Source organism: Furipterus horrens, unplaced genomic scaffold (assembly GCF_987537825.1).
Source record: "Furipterus horrens unplaced genomic scaffold, mFurHor1.1.pri manual_scaffold_1, whole genome shotgun sequence".
Lineage (NCBI taxonomy): Eukaryota > Metazoa > Chordata > Mammalia > Chiroptera > Furipteridae > Furipterus > Furipterus horrens.
In genome coordinates this window covers 49,547,637-49,573,520 of record NW_028327171.1, presented here as the reverse complement: position 1 = coordinate 49,573,520, position 25,884 = coordinate 49,547,637, and the positions used below count along the sequence as shown (strand labels likewise).

The window sequence follows — 25,884 nt, the reverse complement described above, 5'->3', positions numbered from 1 at the left end:
AAGGGCAGATGAAGTGCTCATCCTCACCAAAATAAATTTTTTATTAAGAAAATAGACTGCTAGGTGTGCTTGCAGATTATTCAAATGTTTCCAGTGAGTGATAATTTTTTTTAAATCATAGAATATCTCTCAATCCCTTTCTCTTTATTTTAAAAGACAACAAAACAAACACCTAGTTCTTTCAACTATTCCTCATTGACTAGGTTAAAAATTCCCTGACAAGCCAGGTTATTTTCTTATGAATACATTCCAAGTTTTCTATTTTTTTTTTCTTTAAAAAAAAATTGTTTGTTTTTCCATTACAGTTGTCTCACTTTTTTCCCCCTCTTGCTTCCCTGCATCCTGCCCCTCCCTTCCCCCACATTCAGTCCCCACTCAGTTGCCCATGTCCGTGGGTCATTTATACATGTTTTTTGACTTGACCCTTCCCCTTCTTACCCCCTTCTCTCCCTCCCCCCTCCCCCCTTGTTACTGTTAGTCTACTCCTTGTTTACATACCTCTGGTTCAATTTTGCTCATTTGTTTGTGTTGTTCATTAGTTTCCTGTAATAGGTGACAGCATAAGGTATTTTTCTTTCGTTGCCTGGCTTATTTCGCTAAGCATAATTTTCTCTAGTTCCATCCATGTTGTTGCAAATGGTAGAAGTTCCTTCTTTCTTTCTGCTACATAGAACTCCATTGTGTAAATGTACCACAGTTTTTTGATCCACTCATCTACAGATGGGCACTTAGGTTGTTTCCAGCACTTGGCTATTGTAAACAGTGCTGCTATGAACATTGGAGTGCACAGGTTCTTTTGAATTGGTGTTTCAGGATTTTTCGGATATAATCCTAGCAATGGAATTGCTGGTTCCAAAGGCAGTTCCATTTTTAGTTTTTTGAGGGAATTCCAAACTGTTTTCCATAGTGGCTGCACCAGTCTGCATTCCCACCAGCAATGCACCAGGGTTCCCATTTCTCCACATACTCTCCAGCATAAGTTGTTTGTTGATTTGTTGATGATGGCCATTCTGACTGGTGTGAGGTGGTATCATATTGTGGTTTTTATCTGCATCTCTCTGATGGCTAGTGATGTTGAGCATTCTTTCATATGTCTATGAACCCTCTGTATGTCTTCTTTGGAGAAGTGTTTGTTCAGGTCCTTTGCCCATTTTTTAATTGGGTTGTTTGTCTTCTTGGTTTTGAGTCGTATGAGTTCTTTATATATTTTGGAGATCAATCCCTTGTCTGAGATGTCATTGGCGAATATATTTTCCCATATGGTTTCCTTTTCATCTTGCTGATGTTTTCTTTAGCTGAGCAGAAACTTTTTAGTTTGATGTAGTCCCATTTGTTTATCCTTTCTTTTATTTCCCTTGCCTTAGGAGATATATCAGTGAAAATGTTGCTACGTGGGATATCTGAAATTTTCCTGCCTATTTTTTCCTCTAGGACTTTTATGGTATCACAGCTTACATTTAAGTCTTTGATCCATTTTGAGTTTATTCTGGTGTATGGTGTAAGTTGGTGGTCTAGTTTCATTTTTTTGCATGTCCCTGTCCAGTTCTCCCAACACCATTTGTTGAAGAGGCTCTTTTCATTCCATTTGATGTTCTTTCCCCCTTTGTCAAATATTAGTTGACCATATGAACCTGGGTTTATTTCTGGGCTCTCTATTCTGTTCCATTGATCTATATGTCTGTTTTTATGCCAGTACCAGACTGTTTTGATTACCGTGGCCTTGTAGTATAGTTTGATATCAGGTATTGTGATTCCTCCTACTGTGTTCTTCCTCAAAATTGCTGTGGCTATTCGGGCTCTTTTTTGGTTCCATATAAATTTTTGAAGTATTTGTTCTAGGTCTGTGAAATATGTTGCTGGTATTTTAATAGGGATTGCATTGAATCTATAAATTGCTTTGGGTAGTATGGACATTTTAATGATGTTGATTCTTCCATCCATGAGCATGGTATATGCTTCCATTTATTTGTATCTTCCTTAATTTCTTTCTTCAGTGTTATGTAGTTTTCTGAGTATAGGTCTTTTACCTCCTTGGTTAAGTTTATTCCTAGGTATTTTATTTTTCTTGTTGCTATGGTAAATGGGATTTTCCTTTCAGTTTCTATCTCTGAGTTTTTATTGTTGGTGTATAAAAATGCCTTCAATTTCTTTATATTGACTTTGTATCCTGCTATTTAGCCAAATTCACTTATTAGGTTGAGCAGTTTTTTGGTGGAGTCTATAGGGTTTTCTATGTACACTATCATGTCATCTGCAAATAATGACAGTTTTACTTCCTCTTTTCCAATTTTGATGCCTTTTATTTCTATTTCTTGTCTGATTGCTGTGGCTAGAACTTCCAAGACTATGTTGAATAGGAGTGGAGAGAGCGGACATCCTTGTCTTGTTCCTGATCTCAGGGGGAATGCTCTCAGTTTTTGCCCATTGAGTAGGATGTTGGCTTCAGGTTTCTCATATATGGCCTTTATTATGTTGAGGTATGCTCCCTCTATTACCATTTTGCTGAGAGTTTTTATCATAAATGAGTGCTGTACTTTATCAAATGCTTTTTCTGCATCTATTGATATGATCATGCGGTTTTTGTCTTTCATTTTGTTTATGTGTTGTATTACGTTTACTGATTTGCGAATATTAAACCATCCTTGCATCCCTGGGATGAATCCTACTTTATCATGGTGTATGATCTTTCTCATGTGTTGCTCGATCCAGTTTGCCAATATTTTGTTGAGGATTTTAGCATCTATGTTCATCAGCGATATTGGCCTGTAGTTTTCTTTCTTTGTTGTGTCTTGACCTGGTTTTGGAATTAGGGTAATACTGGCTTCATAGAACGAGTTTGGGAGTCTTCCCTCTTCTTGTATCTTTTGGAATAGTCTGAGGAGGATAGGAGTTAGTTCTTTCCTAAATGTTTTGTAGAATTCACTTATGAAGCCATCCGGTCCAGGGCTTTTGTGAGCTGGGAGTTTTTTGATTACTGCTTCAATTTCACTAGCTGTTATTGGTCTATTCAGACTTTCTGCTTCTTCTTGATTCAGTTTGGGAAGACTATAGGTTTCCAGGAATTTGTCCATTTCCTCTAGGTTGTCAAATTTCTTGCCATACAGTTGTTTATAATAATTTCTTATAATCCTTTGTATTTCTGTTGTATCAGTTGTGATTTCTCCTCTTTCCTTTCTGATTTTATTTATTTGGGTCCTCTCTCTTTTTTTCTTGATGACCCTGGTTAAAGGCTTGTCGATTTTGTTTATCTTTTCAAAGAACCAGCTCCTACTTTTGCTGATCTTTTGAATTGTTAGTTTAGACTCTATATCATTTAATTCTGCTCTGATTTTGATGATTTCCTTCCTTCTACTTGATCTGGGTTTTGTTTGTTGTTCTTCCTCTAGTTCTTGTAGCTGTAGGGTTAAATTTTTTATTAGAGATTCTTCTAGCTCTTTTAGGTAGGCCTGTAGTGCTATGAACTTTCCTCTTAGGACTGCTTTCACTGTATCCCATAGGTTTTGGATTGTTGTGTGTTCATTATCATTAGTTTCCAGAAACTTTTTGATTTCTTCCTTGATGTCATTGTTAACCTAGTCATTATTTAATAGCATGTTATTCATTCTCCATGAGTTTGAATGTTTTTGAGTTTTTTCCTTGAGGTTGATTTCCAATTTTAAACCATTGTGATCTGAGAAGATGCTTGATATAATTTCAATTTTCTTGAATTTATTGAGGCTTGTTTTGTGTCCTACCATGTGGTCTATCTTTGAAAATGCTCCATGTGCATTTGAGAAGTATGTATATTTTGCTTCTTTGGGGTGAAAACTTCTATATATATTGACTAAGTCCATTTGATCTAGAGTGTTGTTCTGTGCCTCAATATCTTTGGTGTTTCTTTGCTTCAAAGATCTGTCCATTGTTGACAATGGGGTGTTAAAGTCCCCTACTATGAGTGTGTTGTTGTCTATATCTTTCTTGGAGTCTTTCAAAATTTTCCTTATATATTTGGGTGCTCCTAAGTTGAGTGCATATATATTTATAAGGGTTATATCTTCTTGGTGGATTTTTCCCTTAAGTATTATGAAATGCCCTTCTTTGTCTCTTTTTATGGACTTTGCTGTGAAATCTGTTTTGTCTGATATAAGTATTGCTACCCCGGCTTTCTTTTCATGTCCATTTTCTTGAAATACTTTTTTCCATCCCTTTACTTTCAGTCTGTGTAGATCTTTTGTTCTAAGGTGTGTCTCTTGTAGACAGCATATATGTGGGTCATTCTTTCTAATCCATTCAGCTACCCTATGTCTTTTAATTGGAGCGTTTAATCCATTTACATTTAAGGTTATTACCGATAAGTACTTATTCATTGTCATTTTTCCCCTTTGTACTCGTGTTCTTCTCTGTCTCTCTCTGTTTCTTCATCTTCTTAAAGCAGACCCTTTATCATCTCTTGCATTGCTAGTTTGGTGGAGATGTATTCTTTTAGCCTTCTTTTGTCTTGGAAGCTCCTTATTTCACCCTCCATTTTGAATGAGAGCTTTGCTGGGTAGAGTATTCTAGGTTGTAGGCCTTTGTTTTTCATTGCTTGAAATATATTTTGCCATTCCCTTCTGGCTTGTAGTGTTTCTGCTGAGAAATCTGATGATAGCCTTATTGGAGCTCCCTTGTATGTTATTAGTTGTTTCTCTCTTGCTGCTTTTAGGATTCTCTCTTTGTCTTTGAATGTTGCCATTTTAATTATGATGTGTCTTGAAGTGGGCCTGTTGAGGTTCATCTTCATTGGGACCCTCTGAGCTTCCTGGACTTGCATGACTCTTTCTCTCCTCATGTTAGGGAAGTTTTCTGTCATTAGTTTTTCAAAGAGGTTTTCTATCCCTTGCTCCTCTTCTTCTCCTTCTGGAATTCCTATGATATGGATATTATTATGTTTCATGTTGTCCTGCAGCTGTCTTAGAACCTCTTCAGTCTTTTTTCATTTTGTTGCATTGTCTGGGAGTTTTTGTATATGTTGTCCTCCAGCTCGCTGATCTGATCTTCTGCTTCCTCTAGCCTGCTTTTAATTTCTTCTACTGTGTTCTTCAAGTCAGAGATCGTATTCTTCATTTCCTCCTGGCTCTTATTGATAGCTTCTATGTCCTTTTTCATGCTCGTGTAATTCTCTGTGAGTTCCTTGTAGTTTTTCTGGAGTTCCTTGTAGTTTCCCTGGAGTTCTTTGTAGTTTCCGCTGAGCTCATTCAGCTTCTCCATAATTCATGTTTTGAACTCCGTATCTGATATTTTGCTCCCCTCTATTTCATTTAGCACTCTGGGGATTCTACCTTTCCTTTTGATGGGGGGTTGTTTCTCTGTCTCCCCATTTTTGTGATTCCTATTGTTTGTTGGTGCTTCTTAGAATGATCTGCTCTTCCTGGATCTGCCTCTGGTATCGCCAGATCATGTACCAGACTGACCCTAGGCAGCCTATTGGATACTTCCAGTGATCCAAGTTTTCAATGCCCTTATTAAGGTATGTGGCCAAGAAAGGGAAATACTTCAACAGTGATCCAGTTACTGTGGAATATACTATGAGAACACCCTCCTTCCTTCTAGAGGCTGCATACCTGCTGATATACCCCAAAACAACATTAGTTATATTGATGATTTACCACACTGTTGACTCACTGGCATTTACTGGCATATACAGTTTCTAATATCTAAGTCTTTTTTCACATTTGTTGCTGCTTGAATACATTGTGAGAAGTTGATTTTTCTAATCAACTTTTTGAGAAAGTAGACATGAAAAATATAGGTCAGAGTTAAATTACCCCTTTGGCACCTGATTTTTCATAAAGAAGTGTTTGATCAAAAACTATAGGGCAGAACAAACAAACCCTCCTGATGCCTTATTTAGGCTGAATGCTCAAGGCAAAAGCAAAAGGAACTAAATTCATTATATCCTGATAAGACAGTTCATCATACAATGTACCTCTATAAAGGGGACCCCTCAAAAAAACAAACAAACTGGAATTATCTTCTGAAGAGTGGATTCCATGCAGTACAGGCTTCCCCTGGTAGGTGAATGTCCTAGGAACCCAACTGTATCAGTGGACCAGCCGGTGCTGTTGTAAACAGGCTCCATTTGTCTTCAGTGAATTGTTTTGAAGACTCTTTCAATGTGTTTGTCCATTTCATGATGGGTGATTTACGAGTGCACTTGCCCACACCATGCTGAGCATTCAACAGTTTTTGACCCAAAATGGCATGACCCCCATGACTGACCCTTCCTACTCACCTGATCTCTTCCAGCGCAACTGTTCTCGACGGGAAAGGTTTTGCTGATATGGAAGAGATGACATAAAAAATGGCAGAAGCACTAAAAGGCAGCAAAATCAACAAGTTAAAAAACTTGTTTTGAGCAGTGGAAAAAACCTCAATAGGTGTATTGCATCAAATGGGGAGTACTTGAAGGTGACTGAAGTTTAAATGTGAAATAATAAATACACAATTTTTTATAAATTCCCATTTTGGGGAGGTCCTCCCTGATATTTTAGAAATAGTTCCTGGGTCAAAGTGGGTAGAGCCCAAGCATATAATAAATAAATGAATTAATAGATAGATTGATTGATCTCTTACTCTGGCCAAAGCTTAAGAAACTGCTTAGATGTTAAAAAAAAAAAAAATCACCTAAAAATGGAACCAAGTTAATCATCTTTCCACAACAGAGTTAAGAGGTGGCAGAACATTTCTGTGCCTGGCAAAATTAATTCTATTTGCATTATAAGATTATCTGAAAGGCTGTAAGAGCCACAGAGTTTGAGCATGGTCTTTAATTAATCCTGCACCATGCTTAGCATAGCAGTGTGCACCCTTGGGAACTTTTGATCATTAAAATTAAAATTCGCACACATATACAATCCTCTGAAGAGGCTTCAGGTACAACTTCAGCCTCCTCCTACCATATCACCATACATTTCTACAAAGAGCAGAGAAGAAATGACTCTCAGAATATCAAAGTAGCTTCTTCCTAATTATTTAAGGTCAATGAGACCAAGGCCTTTCCTGCAATCAGAGTGATGCCCAATAGAGTTTATGTTAACTAACTACTGAATCCTAAACAAAATGAATTATCGTTTAAAGCCACAGAGACAACGTACTCGTAGTTTTAAAGATGTGAAGTCTTGAACTCTACCTAAGGAACAATATTATTCATTTTATAAGTGTATGCACAGTGGAACTGTACTCAAAACACCACCCCAGGCAACACTTATCATAGATAAGGACATTTCTCTGTATTTCATGTTGCTCACATTCTACTAGGAAAGAAACGTGTTCTAGGAGAGTAATAGTAGAAACAAACAAAAAGAGAAGCTATAATTACAGAGAGGGAGACTCCATCACTGGCTTGTGGATCAGTGAATCTTGAAAGAAGTGGCAATTGGAAAATAAAAGTGTACCAAAAAGTGTGCATTCAAAGAGGAAGAAAAAGGGATGAATCATGAGAGTGGAGTGGTACTGGAGATCCTTCACCTCTCACTCTAAGTGGGGTTGATACTGAGTATTGTCCTGGAGCTTAGAGCCCTTAACCAGTTCTTTTCTGCTCCAGAATGAGAAAGAAATTCTCTATGCCCACCTCCTGCATGTGTGTGTTTGTTTTTTCTGAGTAATTGGGGGTAGCCTAGAAAAGGGAACATTAATTTTTCTGCATGGAAGCACATAGTTTACATACAGCAAACTCTCCCTAATAATTCATGACCTGGTATGATAACAAAGAGAGCTGCTATTTGTTAATATACACTTTCAGGTATTATCTACACATCTTATAGCAAGCTTCCAAAGAAGATATAATTTTTTATATTTATGAGGAAATTGAAACCAAACTATTTTCAAAGAGTCTACTTAATAGTGAAGTATTATTTTTGGTTTGTCCAACCTCAAGGCCTATGTATTTCCGCCTGTGATATGCAGTCCACTCTTTATGTCTCCAAAGGGTTTAGAGTCTGGTAGTACATTTTTCCTAGCCAAACTCCTCCTCAAAATCTTGTAGGATACAGGGCATTTCAATCATGGTAGCTTATCATTCCAGTTCTGCCTTTGTTCATTCTCTAACACCCCAGAAGCAAAGTGGGCCCCAAGCATAAATTTTACTATCATATATGGCAATCTTATGGCATTAATCTGATTATTACATAATTTAGAATTCGTTCCAAGAAAAAGCTTGGTTTTTCTTTTCTTTTTTTCCCCTTGCCTATGGTATCTTACATATCACTGCAGAAGTAACACAGAATCTAAATACCAGATTCTAAATATGCTTTACTTTGATCATTGTCTAGAAACTTAAACTTCAGTTTTCAAAATCATCAGTGAGTCTCCCATGCACAGAACCATCTGGTAGGAAAAGCAAAAGGATAAGGAGACATGTATTATATGTCCAGCTACCTCTTATTCTTAGGACTTCATATAGTGTTGCCATAAGAAATTGTAAAGAATTATACAGAAACTATTGAATGTTTCTGTGTGACTTAAACCTACTACCCATGGGAGAAGTCAGCCAAGAGGATAGATAATTAGATTGGAGTCAAGCAATAGACGATATTTAAAACCAGAGTTATCCTTATCTTCTAAGACATTATCCTATAAACAATCAGGGGTTGAGGAAACCTTTTAATAAAAGGAGAAATATCAACATGACCACGGCTTTGATTTAAGCTTAGGTGGTCAGACCTTGAGAGACAAGATAGATATGGGAGAGTATGAAACAAGGGGACTGGCTAAGAGACCCTATGTGGAGAAATCATGGGGCCTAGATCAGAGTAGTGAGGAGAATAAAGAGGAGAATGAGGTAGACTTCAGAGTCAAAGATAATAGGATCTTGAGCTCAAGTTGCAAATATCCTTGAAAAACTGTTTAGTAAACACTTCTTTCAACTATTCTATGGTCCTGAGGTTTATATCCTCATGGAGTGAGAAACAGCAGTTCCCTTGACCAGAGTAGTCGATGCAGGTCTGGGAGGCAGATGAGTTCATTCCTGGACCTACTGGGTTTGAGGAGTCTGTGGTATAGCAAAACCACCCTGGACATTTCTTGGCTTCCTTTTTTGCCACATCTTCCCCCACCTTCCCTCTAGCAAACCCTCTTCAGGAGTGAAAGAGCTCTTTAATTATCCACACCCCCAGTCAGGAGGCCCTCAGTTTTAGGAGCAGAAGGGAAGAAGCAAGTGGCTGGCTCCCTCAGGCCCATTGCCACAAGCGCCCTTCCCAGTTTGTGAAGGTGGAAGCGGAAGCAGAGGATCTCCCATCCAAACAGACTAGGCCTCCAACTCTGTAGAAACTGAGAGCCAAGGTAAGGCCACTGCCAGCAGAGGCCCATGTCACCTCATTTATGGCCTGGGGAATAACAAAACATATATGGGTGGTATGGAATCTCTCCTCCCAATCTTGCTTCAAGTCTCCAGCTTTAAAGAAAGAACTTCCTAATGAATGACACACACCAGTGAGAGAGCTGCCTACACTGAGCCCCAGTTCTAAAACAGGCTGCAGCTTCCTAGTAGATGGAGTGATCTGAACAAGGGCCAAAACAAGCAGGTGCAGGACCCTGAGATGCCTGAATCCTGGCCTGTCCCAGAAGGGAGCCCTCCCCTCCCCTCCACACCACAGAGGCTACTCTCATCCATCACCTCACTTCTAAGGATGTCTTTGCAAACAGGGTTTCCCAACCTCCTTCCTCTCGTAATCTGGCACATCCCCCTGCTCATCGCTGTGTACCATTTCATTATCTTGTAATTATCTGTCACCAAAGTACATGTGGGAAAGAACTGAGATTTGGAATAACTAGTCACATTAAAGCTTTTGCTTAGTTCTTTTTACAATGTATATGTTTAGTTCCATCTAGAATTTAGTTACAAGCAAAACTCTTTTCTAGTCCTGAAACCATTATAAGCTTGAAGAATAGGGAGTAAGAAGTAAAGGTAGTGGTAGACATAGAGTAATTGATCACCTAACATATGCCAAGGTCCTTACATTATGTAGTTTCTTTTAATCCCTCCACAACCCTATGAGCTATCTATCATCATCATCATCATCATTTCTGTTTCATTGGGGATTAGGGAGGTTATGGAAGTTCTCAAGGTCACACAAGTAACAAGTGGATGAGACATATACCAGCTCCAAAATGTGGTACTGTTGCCAATTTAATATAACCATTATTTTTACATAAAATTTAGTGGGAGGCAAACTGGTGGTAAGTATAGAGAAACCAAAAAATCCAAAAATAAGGGAAATTACATCTAATCCCACCACCCAGAGAGAATCACCCTTAATATTCTGTTGTAAATCCTGCAATTACAGAAGTTTAACTCCCTTTTTGGAGCTCTTACACTGATGCTGCAGAAAGCTTTTGAACAAATTACATCTCCTTATTATATTCAAAATCATGAAGAAAAAGCAGGAAAAATATTTTCACATTTAAAAAAAAGTAAATTTGAGAAGTAGTTATCAAGTTGTACAACACGCTTTAACACTCCTTGGTGTCTGGAGAACTAGAAAGTATCTGTGTTCTTTTAATACCTGTCCTCCAGAAACTCACCTGAAATGGCAGCCATGGGTTCATAATGGCATAGCCAGAGGTCTGGGAGGTGTCTACATAGCAGCCGGGGGTCCACCATATCCATCATAAGCCTGTTTTGTGACCATGGTCTTAAACAATGCCCCTGGCTTCAGTGTATTCACCTTCCAATTCATGTTTATCCTTCTTACCCAGCTTAATTATCGGGGCTGTTTTCAGGATTAGTGATATACATATTTATGAACACCCTTTGAAATAAATAAACCACTATGCCAACAAAAGATAATTGTCAAAATCTCTAATAATTAAGGACTCGACTTCTGAGATAAAGATTTTGCCAACGGGATAAAGGAATCATGATAGAACCCCATTGCGACCCTAAACAATAACTTAGTAGCAAAATTATAATGAAAATGCTTCTATAATAACATATTTTATAGTTGTATAATATGAATAGTAAAGATGATGATGACAAGTATTTATTCTTTTTGGTATCTAGTTTCAAACACTTTGTAAATGATTTGCATAGTTTTTTCATGTAGTCTTCAGAATAACCCTATATAGGGATATATTATCTCTGTTTCACAAATAAGACAACTCCATGAAAATTTACAAAGTGTTTTTACCTGTAAACCAATCATTTCATTTGATTCATATATTCCCTTTTCTTTTTTCTTCTTTTTTTTCTTTTTCTTTTTCTTTTTTTGTAGTGAAGGAACTATGACCCAGAATGTTAATTTGCCTAAGTTCACAAACTTCTTACAAATCAGATCTTGATCTAGAACTGGGTCTACCTAGGGTTTTTTCCAACTAAACTGCAACTATCTCTATGTTGAGTCATGCAATCATAGAAAAATTCCCCATCCAGTTAACTCCTCAAATACGCCAAGGTTGGCACCTCATGCTCCCTGTTTTAAGAGGTGGTTTGTCTGACTTAGTTTCAGCCTGTGTAACTCAGAAGACATCTGCAAAGGTTCTCCAAAATGACCTCATTTTAAACATTTTCTGTAATCCAGTTAGTGAAGCATAAGGAGATAATGGGGCATCACTAGTAAAATTTTCAGCAAAGAGATGAATTGATCAGTGTGGCACTTTCAGATAATCTGATAGCATTAAATTGAATGGGTCTCAGGACTGGCGAATACTGGAGGCAGTAAGACCTAATAATCTCATAGTGCATAATATTTATTTAGGGCTGTATGAGACACTAGATAGTCTCAATTAATCTTCACAATCCTATGAAAGTACAGTATGTCTTCACTGAACATTGTCAGTAGGTGCTGTGGCTTTAGGTGAGACATGGTACAATGAAACCAGTTTTACCACAGGCTGACTGCTTTAAACAAGAGTCAAGTTCCTGTGGCTTCTCATCAACACTATAACAAAATGACATTGAACAAAATGACATTATTCGAGGACCTGCTATCTTCATCTTCATTTTGCAGATAAAAAATAAACCAAAGAAAAGAGAACATTAGAGACATTTCAAAAACTATATAGTCACTAAAGGGCTGAACCTGAACTTAAACCAACATAGAACATATGAATAGTCCAGGCTCTTAATCACTACATTAAAGCAAAGTCAGGAAACTGCCATAATCATTGAAGTGAGAGGTAATACAAACCCAAAGGAAGATCACAACAGTAGAAATGGAAAGGGTTAGGTGTGAAAAATGTGGCAAAAATAGACTTGACAGGATTTGACAACCCAATTAGATTGGGGGGAATAATAAGGAGTCAAAGATGACAGAATTTTCAAGCCTGAATAATTAGGAGGACACAAAGGCCATCCTCATAAATAAAGGCCTGCAGAAGAGAAGCAGGTTTGTTGGAGAAGCATAAGATGGGAGGAAGATGACAGGTTGAGTCTGAAGTGCCTGTGGGGCATACAGGTGGAGACAGCCCAAGGGAAGAAATGCAGGTGTGGAACGCCTCCCATCACTGAGCCCTCAGACTTTCCACAGGTCCAATCAGCTATTTTTATCCCAGAGTTTTAGTCTTAGACTTACCCTGCACATTGGTGAATGACACAGGAGAGACTTTTCCATAAATGCTTGGATTTGAAAATAAAAAAAAAGGCTCACACACAGGCCCAAACACCCATAAACTCAGCCACCTCTTAAAAGCCGGATTCTTGTGCAAAACTATCTTAAGCTGCTTATTTTACAAACGTAAGGCATTAGGCACACAAATCAGTGGCTTGCGGAGAGATGCATTAACAGCTGGGTAATTCTTTCCTTTCCACAGCAGGCTGTCCTTGTGAAGGTGAGTTTGCTCCTGCATGATCATGAAGTCTGTTTAGGATTTTTGAAAGTGAAGTTTGCCTCAAAACGTTTTCCTCTGCCCAGCTTAGGCCTAAGAGCACTCTTGACCTGGCTGAGGTGGGAAAACAAAAATAAAGACAGAAGGGGGCAATGGAGTAAACTTCAAGATTGGTGGAGGAAAAAAAGAGGTGGGATACAGAAACCCAGGGTTCTTTACACAAATGATGTTGAGTCTCATTTACTCAGGACTTATGATCATGGCATTGAGTGGGTTTGCTCCTCCTAAAGAATAATCAAATAATCCCCCAAGTGATATAATAAATAGTATATAACTTTCATATTAGTCCTGTGTGGTATACTAGTCATTCCTTTTCTCCTGTAATATGGGTTGACCTTTGGAGTTTTGCTCTGACTTCCCACTGCAATCTCACTGCAGATTTTAGAAAGAATTAACCAGAATATATAGGCTGTGCTATCTCAGTTTATCACAAATAGAAGTGTCTGCTCCTTAGATATAATGTATTACTCATTTTAAAAAGTGAAGCAGCTGTATTATTGGTCCGAATCTTAAAGTTTTGAAAATTAATTTTGTTTAGCTGAACTTTCAGTGAATACACGTATATGCATGTATATACCCAGAAAGTTCTTTCTGTATCTCTCCTCTCCCCATGCTTTACCACTGTTTCTGATACAAACTTACTGTTAGAAATCAAAATACTAATTTGCATGGTTCTAAAATTGAATGATAAATCATATTTCATCATTGCAGACTCCACTTCTCTAAACCATTTCCCACCTGAAAATTTTTTTCCTTTAAAAATAATACATTAAATTGGAGGAAATACGTAAAAGATAAACACATCTGAGTTTTGCTTACACTTCAAAAGTTGACTCTTCAATGAAAACACTGATATGTTAAACAGTCATTGCAAAACCTCAGTGATTTATCTGGGCAACATCAACTGAGCATCTTCAATCAAAATGACCTTTGTGCTGACAGATACTGTGATGTCACAGCACTTAAAATAGTCACTCTGCCGGCTGCAGCCCTGAATACTTCCTCTCGGAAATCACCAGCACCCAAAGCGAAGTGCTCACATATTAGAAACATTTTCCTGGAGAAAACACACTGCCCTTTGAACTGGTAGAGGCTCTAAGGTATTTCTTGTTTCTTTTCTCATCCTATCTATCAGCTTCCACTTTCCTTCTCATTCTTGTTCCTATTAATCTATTATAACAACATTTTCAGATTAATATTTAAAACAAGTAGTAGCTTTCAGCAAAGTATTGTCTCATTCTTTTTAGAGAATCTTAAGTGGTTGGTGGTAGTTATAGGGAAATAATACACATTACTATTATTTGAACTCTAGAGAAATATGCAAATAAATTGAATATTACCAATAAAGTAGTAAAACCTGACCCTCTGGCACAGAGAGCTCTGAGATCTGATAATCAGTAACATGTATATATTCACTTATAGACTCACTGAGCCCTAACTATAAACCCAACCTTGTGTTAGCAGCGTAACCAGCAAAGTGCTTACAATGGGGCTAGGACATAAAGTTAGAGAAAGAATGCAGTTGGGGTAAGAGAAGATGGCAATTAATAGTGTGTTAGAGCTGAATTGTCCTTTATAAGAAATAAGATTCTCAAACAAAGTGAAAATCCATAATTACATTTGCAGATACATATTGTGAATTGTGATCAAGAACTTTGGGATGTTCTCAGATGTCCTCAGATGTTCTCAATGGACGGTAGTCTAGAGCATTCTGGAAGTGCATGAGTAAGAAATCTGTTTGAGTAGATGCAATCTGGTATTTCTTCATTTACTTGGAGCACTGAACACCTTTTTGATGTGTGTGATTCCATGGAGCATGTTGTGCCTGATGTTCTCAAAGGGCCTTCCATCTCTGACACAGGAAGGCTTCAGCGCTATCACTAAATGGATCCCTGGAGCACTGTGGGCCCCTTTATCAGCCTGACAGGTCTTAGAAAGAAAGATTCATAAGAAAACGTCCACAAACACTTCCACACTACTGGTAACACCTGTCTTCTCCCAACAATGTGGCAACCAGGATTGTAGAAAAATAACCAAGATCATCTTAAGAAAAAGTGAGAAATTTGAAAGGGAAAGAAAAGATGGGGGTGGGATGGGAGGAAGTTGTCTTCCTGAAGTTAATGAAAAAAACCTTGATCAAGAGCTAGGGATATGAGTGGGACCATGTCAATGTCTGTCCTTGTAATATCTGTGCATCCATTGTTTTTTGTTAAATGTCATTGATCTGCCCATGCTGTTGACACAATTCTGATTATAGCAGTGGGGAAGTATCCAGTCTTCTTGTCTGTTGCAGAACATGAAGATAGCAAAATAAATTTAGAGTGTTAAACTCCCCACCCAGACCTTTGATTTATTTAACTCAAAATTTATGTTTTTATCTTGGCTCTACAATTCACTAACTTAACAAACTCTGTGATCTGGACAAATAACTTTATCTCCCCATGCCTTGTTTTTTCTATCTTTAAGAGAAAAAATATTTTTTAACTCCCAGGATTATCATGAGGATAAAATGAAATGATGGGTATGATGATCTCCCACGTTGCTCAGCTTTAACAAACATTTGTGGAATGAGTGTTTGGTCACCGCTGAACATTCCCCATCATGAAAAAACATTCTCTCTTGGCTTCCATGACTCTATCCAATATTATTTTTAAGGAAATTCTTGAAAATGTTAATTTCATAGTCAATAAACTCTAACTGTATTCACTCTATTAGAACATATTCTTTAAAAAATGTTCTAATTTCATAGCATCAAAATTTCCAGCAAGCATATTATAAGAAAATCTTATTTTACTTATTCATTTCTATTATTGCTATAAAATGAATGATTAGTTGGCATTTTTGAAGAAAAACAAAACAAAACAACAAAACCAGTAAGTCACCTTGGAGCTACTCCCTCTTCTAAATGCCAAAAGAAGCTGCAAACCTATTGAATAAATCTGAATAAATTATTACCAGTCCATTAGATCTAAGTTGTCACATTACATTAAAAGATAGGCACAAACATGAGGCACAAATAATTGAGGCTTGATATAAAAATGAAAATGAATGGTTAAGGAACTCCAAAGCCTTTAATAATTAATATATAAATTTGGTAATTTAAATTATGGGCAAGGTAACTCCGACCCAATACATTAATTCACCTTGAGAGTGGGTTGACTTAAAGTTTTCTTTTTAGATATGCATGGTTTACTCAGTAATAATAATAAAAGAGAACCACAAAATTCCACATGCACAGCATCACTCCCTTTATACCAGCCCCAGCATGCCAGGTTGCAGTGCACTTAAACCCACACACCACGAGTTTAACTTGAGCCTGGCTGGGGAACTTGGATGAGACTTTCACTATTCAGAGACAGAAAATATTAATTATCATCAAATCTGTCATTATCTTCCCATCCCCCCTCACCTCGCCTATCTCCTCCTTTCTCCCCCGAGCCAGCAAAATGAAAGGCAGTGATTTGCCGAGTAGATTGTGGTTTTACTCGAAAAGAGAAGGGGCTGGCTGTGTATGCCTATTCGAAGTAATCAAAACAAGGAGATGAGAGAGGTATTCTTTGAAGTGCCCCAAGGCAAATTTGTAGAAAATCCAGAAAATATGATTTCATTAAAGCACCTACAAAATAGACATAAAGAGAAAGAGGGGGAAGGGAGAGAAGGAGTCAGACTGAGACAGACAGAGGGGGTGGGTGAGAGAGGGAAAGAGAAAACTAATGAGAGGGGAGAGATAGAAAGAGAAGTAGAAAAAAAAACAAAAGGAGGCGCAAGCCACGTGTTTAAGGCCCTCTCTCCTACCTCCTCTTCCTTTGGAACTGCGTGTCTGGGCAGATACAGGTATTAGGAGAGTGTGTAGAAGCAGCAAGCAGAATTGGCCTGGCATACTGAAAGAACACACAAACTCCTGCCTACAAGGTATGACTTCAGGAGCGCCTGGATGACCCACTGCCCAAAATAACACCACTTCACCCACTGGCTGATGTCAAAAATTCCACTGTTTGTGCTTCATTTATTTTGGAAAGGGCCGTGATGCCTACTGACATTGTTCTGAGTTAGGGAACTCTTGCAGTCTGTTTGAAAGCACTTATAATCTGTGTGTGATTTTCAAGGCCTCTCCTGGGTGCTGGTTTGTACCCAGGGATAAAAGAAAAAGTATAAAAAGAGTATATTCCTGAGCATAATAAGAGTCAAACCAGAAAGTTAAAGTCATTGAGGACAAAATGTACTTATTCAACTAGTCCTCAAATCACATGACACCCAAGCTTGCAATGACTTTTAGTTTGTCTTAGGAATTAAGGAGGATGAAAAATACCAATTACATTTTGATTTTATATTTGTAAAACTATATGTGTTGCATAATGTTGCATAATTAAGATAATTATGTAGTGTCCCGATAATACACACACACACACACACACACACACACACACAAGCAGGCACACACAGATCCACAGTAATACAGCATTAGGGTTGTTTGGCCCAGGAGCTAAGCATCATTTTAAAAAACCAATTTATTTCCATCTTTCTGCTCCACTGTCCTCCACATTTCATGTTAGTTCCCCTCCTGGCAGCAAGATGGCTAAAGCTGTACCAGGTATCACAATGTAAACCTCTTTCTTCCCATTTTTAAAAAATCAATGAAAAAAATCATTCCCTTGAATTCCCTTAGAAAACTTTTACTTACATAAGAATCAATGTTACTTAGTGGTTTAGAAGCACAGACTTTGGTGCTAGACTCCTGGGTTTAAATCTAGCTCTATCACTTACTAGCTGTGTTTCCTTGGACCAGTTACTTAACCTCTCTGTTCATCAGTTTCCTCACTTGTAAAATGAAGTTAACAGTAGCATTTACCTCAGAGGATGCTACCTGAATTATGACAACACCTGGATCATATGTTAGCCATTGAGCCTGAACTGGGTTACACTCATGCCAAAAGCATTAACACAAAAGGGAGGGAGCTTACCAATCACTCCTATCTTGAATCTGGAGATCACCTTCCCTGAATCACATAACTTCTCAGAAGAGAGTTGATACATACATAAAACTGGTTCTGGCTGGAATGGAAGAAGGGGTAAGTGGTTGTCTGCTACATGTACCATATCCATTAGTCTTGATTACAACCCTACTATTCCCATATTACAGAGAAAATCTAAGACTCAAAGGAGTTAACTTGCCTACAGTAATGGAAACAGCAATGACAGGGTTGGTGCTTTAAACCAGGGTGTTTGCAAGTCCTCTATTCTCTCCATTAAGATAATCAGCTTCATTTTAATGGAAGAGCCAAGGCTTCTACAGGTTTCCATTTGCACAGCTTTCCTTTAGCCTGATAAAGTTGCATGCGGGAATGATTTAGGAGCTTGTCTCTATACCACAACTTAGGGGAGTGGAAAGTAGAAGTGGATTAGAAAGACAACAGGAACTACAAGTTCTTCAGTTCTTACTATTATATATGTATTAAATGACCAACGTCTGAGTCTCCTCTCACTCATGACATTCACACTTCATTTTCTAACAATTTAAAGGACATTAAAAGTATCTTAGTTGCTTACAAATAAGAAATTAATGATATAGACTTTGAAGCACTTTTGGTAGACCTTTACTCATTTTTCTAATATTATTCATGATATTAGGTCTTACCAAGTTTTCTTCTTCATGTATTAGTTTTTGCATTTTATATTTAACCAAGAAATCATCTGTTTCTTCTTAGATGTCAAATACTTCCCCATTGAATTGTATGTGGTGTTCTCTTATGATTATTTTAAGTTCTTCTCTAACAGTGGTTTTACCTTTTTTCTTCATTATTTTACCTATTTCTGCCTAATATTAATGATATCAGTGACTAATAATAGTCTGCCTTCATATTTAAAATAGCTTTATCTTCCTTGTTGTGCCTTAAAAATGAATCAGGTTTTAGATGATCTGTTTATTGCACTAACTTCTACCTTTATTTTTTATTAATTTCTATTTTCTTATGTTATTTTATTTCATTTTAATGTTCTTTCTCTATTTTATAAATATAAAATATTTACAAACTATATTTAAATAGTTTCTCTTTTGTAATGAACATATCAAATACTTTGCTGACTAGACCACATTTCCTTTTAATATGATATTTACTTTATCCCATGGGCTATACTTTTTCCTAACTAACCTATTGTTTGAAGTATGACATTCATACTTTAAAAAAACTTTTTCTCCTATACTGTGCTGGGCTAGAGTGATTCAAAACTACGTACGAACCCAGTTCATCATATGAAATATCTTGTAGTATAGCATGGATAACATGTTAGCTGGTGCTAACATGAACTTGACATGAATAGCAAAATCCCCAGGTAGCAAAAGACAAGGTGTAATAATATCAGTACTCCCTCCCCATCTCTGCAATAGGAATTCCACCCAACCACTGAGATAAGAGAAAGTAGCTACAGATTCGGCTTAGAAATCTTCCAGATCAAGAGCTGTGATCTACCAGAGCATTCTTCCGCTTTGTTTGAGACCTCTTCCTCTAATTCATTTGCTTAGCAGAGGGCTGGATCCAGGATAGTCTTTCATTTAGACATCTCCCTTTGTAACTTTCCATAAATACTTCCTTAAAGAGGGAATCACCACTCTGTCCTGGTCCATCCAAAGTCACAATCTACAGGTTGATAGTGAGCCTCTAGACACAACCTGCAGTAGTTAGTAATTAGGTAGGTCTGCTTCTGTGTGACGAATCAATGTATATCATTTTTCCTCCAAATCAGATGACTTCCTTTGTATTTGTTCTTGATTCAGTGAGGTCTTCTTTTCTTTCTTTTCTTTTTCTTTCTTCCTTCCTTCCTTCCTTCCTTCCTTCCTTCCTTCCTTCCTTCCTTCCTTCCTTTCTCTTTCTTTCTTTCTTTCTTTCTTTCTTTCTTTCTTTCTTTCTTTCTTTCTTTCTTTCTTTCTTTCTTTCTTTCTTTCTTTTCTTTCTTCCTTTCTTCCTTCCTTCCTTCCTTCCTTCCTTTTTGAAAACAGTTGCCTCTATTATAAGGAAAATATACAGCCAAACAGAGCTAGAAGAGGGTGACGGTGGACAATATGGAAAAACTTAATCACCAAACAAGTTGTCCAAACATGGTCCACTTTGGAGGAGAGTGAATTGCCCCTTACTTTCCCTGCCTTTCCTGATTCAGAGAAGCCTGCTCCTAGTAGGGCTAGGCCCAGGGAATCTCATTTTCCAAACTGTTCTATTCTGGGAGTTTGGGAACGGTTGTTTAGTTCTCAGGCTTTCAAGGTACAGAAGACAACATGGAGAAGAAAAAGATGTTATAATCTTTCGTTCCAAGGTTGTTCCCAGCCCCAACCCTTAGTATTTACTGATGCCAAATATAAGAACCTCGTGGAACTAGGGCAGCTTAGGCAGAAGTATGCTGAGCAATGAGGCTGTGGATGAGGACGTGAGAAGCATCATACTCAGTGTAGAAACTAGCTGGGAGGTAGAGCACATAAAGTACAATAGGAGAGATGCTGAGGAATTTTCAGAAAGAGGTCAATTGGAGCCCATAGTTCATCTGTTCCAAGTGTGTAAGTAGCAAACCTTCCTTTGATCAGGGGTCTCCAAAGGTGTCCTTTTCACCACATGCAGGAAGACATAGACAGCCAGGCTATGAATGATGTTGGTAAGGGCCCAGACAACAGGAATGCTGGGTAAACCACATGCGGCAGTCCCACTGAGGTGATGTAGGCCAGCCAGATGCCTCAGCTACTCATCACTCAGGTCTGGGGTTGACTTCACTGTGTGTCACCCCCACATCCATCCTGCCAGCTTCAGAATCTGGGTGACTAGGGACATAGCACTCCAGTGAGGTTGTTCTTACTACTTTCCATTGAGGACTTATGCTGTGTCAGACATTGTATCAAATACCTCATATACATCATATAATTTAAATCTTGCAGCAACTCCTCAGACAAGTAAAATTATGTCGATTCTACAGGGGAAAAAATAAAACTTAGAGCGCTGAATAACTTACACAAGCTAGGAAGAGTTCCCCCAAGTAGAAAATGCCAAAGCTACAATTTCAAGGTATGTTCATTTATCTCCAAAGGCAATGCTTTTAGCCACTGGGCTATAACTGCCTCATTCTACATCGTAATCATGTTGCAAAATATATTACAGAACATCGATTTCCTGAAACTTGCAGACTTACCAGGTGTGTCCTCTGTGATCAACTGAATCATACATAGGAATGTTGAACAGGTCAGAACAGGGCCTCACTATAGGCTGCCAAGGATTGTCCTCCACTATGCTAACTGTCCAACCTCTGGGGCGGTCATTGGCAAACCAGGACCTGTGGCCAAATCTGGCCCACTGACTGTTATTTTTTAAAAAGTTTCATTGGAACACAGTCTCAGTTATTCATTTGTATACTGTCTATGGTTGCTGCCACTCTATAATAGCAGGGTTGAGTACCTATGATAGATACTGTATGGTCCATGAAATCTAATATATTTACTATCTATTCCTTTAGAGAAAATGGTTGCTGACTTTCAGCCTAGAACATACCTCACCTCAAATACATCCTGAAAGGTTTGACTTGAGGAATACTATTATTTTATATTCTGTACGCACTTTCTAAGGACACAGAGCATAGGTGCTTGGCACATTTCCCCTTCCATAATACCACATCCAGCCTTATTTAATTAGCAGTGGACTATAACAAGATGGATAGAGACATGCATTGTTCATAGCATCATTTACCATGTTACTGAGAAGAGACATCATGGGTCTGGATGAGCAGGCTGCTCAGTTTATAAACCAATCTGCTCTCCAGCATCAGCTTTCCATACTTCATTCTGGGCCAGAAGACCTAGGGCTATGGCACTGCAGACTCCTCCTGACCTCTGGACCCCTGAAGTTTTCTCTCAACCCAAGGGAGCAGAAACCACTACCCAAATGTTTGCCTTGGGAACACTAAATCTAACAATCCAGACAGTAGGTTATCCAGGCCCTTCACTGCTCCTGAGCTTGGATTGTATTAATTCCACAAAGACAGTGTCAGGGAAAGAAAAGGCACCAATTTTAAATCAAGTAACCAAGGGTAAGAGGAAGGGCATGGCAATAGAGATCTTTGGTATAAGTGAATATCCTCTGTGAAGAGGATCAATCAGCCTGGAGACACACATCTAAGAAAGCACACAATTTAAAGTTCATAAATCTGGAAACATATATATGGATATGAAGAATTAGGCTTCTATGTAGCTACAGTGAATTCTCCATTTCTGAGCATGTTGAGACAGGCACCAGTGAGCCATTTGCCGAACAATATGATAGTGATTCCAACGTAAAGTGTGAAATTAGACTGGAAAAGCTGTAAAATAATTCTAGTTTATGGATCAATGCTACCCATGCTCCTCAATATGTTTTTGTTTTTTTTAACTAGCCTATGCGTCAATTGTTTTTCAACAATTGATCTCCTTAATTAATTCGCTTTTAGCACATCAAGCTCATAAACTTTCATTTCTTTAGTCTTGTGTGTTCCATACACTGGTTAAATGTGCACCCACAGCAAAGTCCTAATGAGTGAAACATTTTGACTTTTGGGAGTCTTGAATCACAAATAAAATTTTAAAAAGGCATTTAAAAAAAAGCACTTACTTCTAATAGAATTGAGCTATGATGTTTTCCCATTCTTAACTTCATCCTAATGTCTGCATTCTTTTTTTCCACCAAACTGCCAGACCACTCAAATTAGGTCCTCTCTTGTCTTTGAAAGTACTGTTTTCTGAAACTCATATGTGGTTTTAAAATTCCCCTAAGATCTGAGAGTATGAGGTGTGTGCCTATGTGTGTATTTAAGGTGCTTCTTCATATGCAGATAATTATATTTGAGGCAAAAACATCATGTAGACTTATGTCCATCTTACACTCAATGCCTCCAAACCCCTAGGAGTGCGGGACACTGTAGGGGAAGCTGCCTGAGTTGGGCAGGAAGCCACAAGGCTACATGTTTTACACAAACCTCCTGTTCCGTGTTATTTCCTCTCTCCTTCTGTTGCCAAACCACCACAGTTCAGCTAATTCCTCCTCAAGCAGCGTCTCACCCAGCGCTGCAATTACAGAGGAGACAGAAATGGAGTTGGAAATGAAGTAATGAGGAGGCACAGAGAGGAGGCCATCATGATTCATCCCTAAAGCATGTGGGGCATCATTAAATCTATATATGCGGTCCACTAGTCACTAATTTCACCCACTAACTAAAAGAAAGGAGGAAGAAATGAAAATTAGGCGTTTTGAGAAAACCCTGCCTTAGTTGGTCCCTTTCCGAGAAAGCAGTTTGCTGAAAAATGCCAACCTGTCATCATAAATAATCCCAAGCTATTATTTAGAACACCCATAGGCCAAGGCAAGGAAGAGTACAGAGTGTCCCCTACTTAGAATGGTTCAGCTATACAATGGTGCAAAAGTGATATGTGTTCACTAGAAACCATACTTCAAATTCTGAATTTTTACCTTTTCCTGGGCTTATGACATGAGGTGTAATACAGCCACAGGGAGCCGCAGCTTCCCGTCAGCCATACAATCGGGAAGGTAAACAACCTATGCTGTACAGTGTACTTTGTTGCCAGTGTTTTTTGGATATTGTTTTGTGTGTTTTCATCCCGTCACAACTACAAAATGCTCACCTGAGTGTGCCTTCTGCTTCTGGTGAGAAGAATAAGGCAGTTACTCACCTAAGATGAAACTCAAGATAACTGCCCAACTATGAAGTAATGTGCGCGTTCTGAGCACATTTAAGGTCAGCTAGGCTAAGCTCTGATGCTCAGTAGGTTAGGTGTTTTAAATGCATCTTCTACTGACAACATTTTCAACTTGAGGTGGTTTTATCAGGACATAACATCCCCATAAGTCCGGCAGCAACTACATAGGAATTATTAACAAGGTATGGTTCTTACAGTTTGTAGTTAATGCACATGATCTTCTTTAACATGCGCTTAAGGCAATATTTCAGCACGTTTCCTATGGCCTGAGATTTTCCAGGAGACAAAGGGAGAAACTATTACATCAACAGCCCAAGAAATTTTGCTCCTGGGCCATTTTTCTAAAATTGGCTTATTCTGCTTTCTAGTAGTGACCCAACACTGAATTCCACATACTTCCCCTGAAACTATTTCTCCTGACTGCTGCATTCCTCCCAATAGTAGTACCATTCTCCTTGCCTCCCATACTCCCAATCATAGTCATTTCTAACTCCTTTCCTCGTGCTCTTCCCCTTCTGCAATTCCCATCCCAGTCCCCATTTCCAGCATCCAATCAACATCTTCTGCTCCTGCTGCAGTAACCACCTCTTCATCCTCACAGCCATCTCAGATAGCTCAGGCTCTCACTGTCTTCCCTGTTCTCCTGCAGCAGCCTCCAAACTGTCTGCCTTTCTCACCCATTGTCCAGCTCCCATTCTCCTGCAAAAATCTCTCTGCCCAGTGTTCCTTATGTTAGCAAACACATCAGCTGTTTCAAGGGTCTTCCTGGAAAAGCATTTCTATTTCTTCAACCTAGAAAGCCCTTATTCGATTCTTAAGGCTCACTTTCTTTCAGAAATGTTCCATGATCGCTTAGCTTTCTGAACAAGATGCCCTGCTCAGTATTCTTAAGTATGTTAAAATAATTATATTTAACTCTTTGTCCCACAGAAGACTTTGAGGTATGAAGTTGTCTATTTTTTTAATTTCAATTTGCAACACTTTCCATAGTACCTGACCTCTGGAAGGCATGTAGAAAAGAAAAAAAAAGATCTGTTAAATGGATGCACTTCCTCATTTAAAGCTCAACTTCAGCTTTCATGTTACCAAGAATGTACAATCATTTTTTATTGATATTTAAAATCTCCATCTTTCATTGGACCCCAATTCTAGCCTTATCATCCACTATGCATTCATTTCACTTAAGCAAAACTGTACCTACTCAGTGTTCTCTGCATTTTCCTGATATTTCTTGATTGTGTATCTCTATTTTTGCTATACCCTCCACCTGGACCAGGCTTTTCCCCTAACCCTCTCTTTACATCCCAACTCTCCACCGATACTCTGGTAACCTTTCTTTAAAGATCTTGTCATACACCACTTCCTTTATGTTCTCCAGATGTAGCCGCAGTCATATGAATTCTCTTTGATGTAAACTCCTCTGCAATGACATAAGCTTACTGCAATATACAGTGTAGCTGTCCATATACTTGACTTATCTCTGCTAGTCAAATATGCACTATTTATAGCACAGAGTATGTTACCTAGCTCTGTATCACCTAACAATGAGGTACATGTATTCACACACATGAATGCTTATTCTATTTGAACAGATTGTTTAAACCTGACTTGAATTGCTACTTTAATGCATACTGCTTGGTGTCTGAGCCGAGCTATCAAGCAGAAGCCTGATCTGGTGGAGTTCAGTCAAAAAGGAAAAGGCCTCGGACCTCCCTATAGGTGATGCATGTTTTTATTCTGTTCTTCCTAGAGCAATCAAAAAGCACAAATACATGCATTGCCTTAATCTCAATTAATATTTGATAAGTAAGTAAGAGGTTTGTGGATTGTAAGTATTGTAGTCATTAACAAACTTCTTTTTTATACATATATCAAAATTCACTGAACTCCCAAGATACGCTGTTGGGAAAACTTAGTGGTTCTTATTTGGCTTAGCAAAGCATAGACAAAATTAAATTTAAGGTAGGAATTGAAAACTATTTGTATGCTTTCAAATATGGTAAAAATCAGTCAACTTTAAATGCTTTTAAATTGATGAAAAATATCTATTGTCAACTTGAGGGATAAGCCTCATTCCCTTTAGTCTAGGAAAAATAAAAAAGAAGGTGGCAAATCTTGAGGATTCTTATGCAAAAAAATTAAATCACTGCTTAAAGTTTACTGAAATTACAATTGCATAAGAAAATCTATACTCTGAAATCATGGTCTTAGAGAATTCTCAGTGCTAGTCCCTGGGCCCCATGCCTTGGTTACCACTCTCCCCATCAACACATGAGAGTCATTCAAAATCCACAAAGCAGCGAGTTTACTGTCCCTTTGAGTCCATG

At 38.2% G+C, this 25,884-nt stretch overlaps 1 protein-coding gene and 1 pseudogene across 2 annotated transcripts in view; both read right to left on the bottom strand.

The window, feature by feature from the left end:
• Positions 1-25,884, bottom strand: part of TPRG1 (tumor protein p63 regulated 1) — a 142,041-nt gene that overhangs the window by 54,882 nt on the left and 61,275 nt on the right. The window lies entirely within an intron of this gene.
• LOC150021068 (ORM1-like protein 2 pseudogene) lies at positions 19,806-20,746 on the bottom strand (annotated as a pseudogene).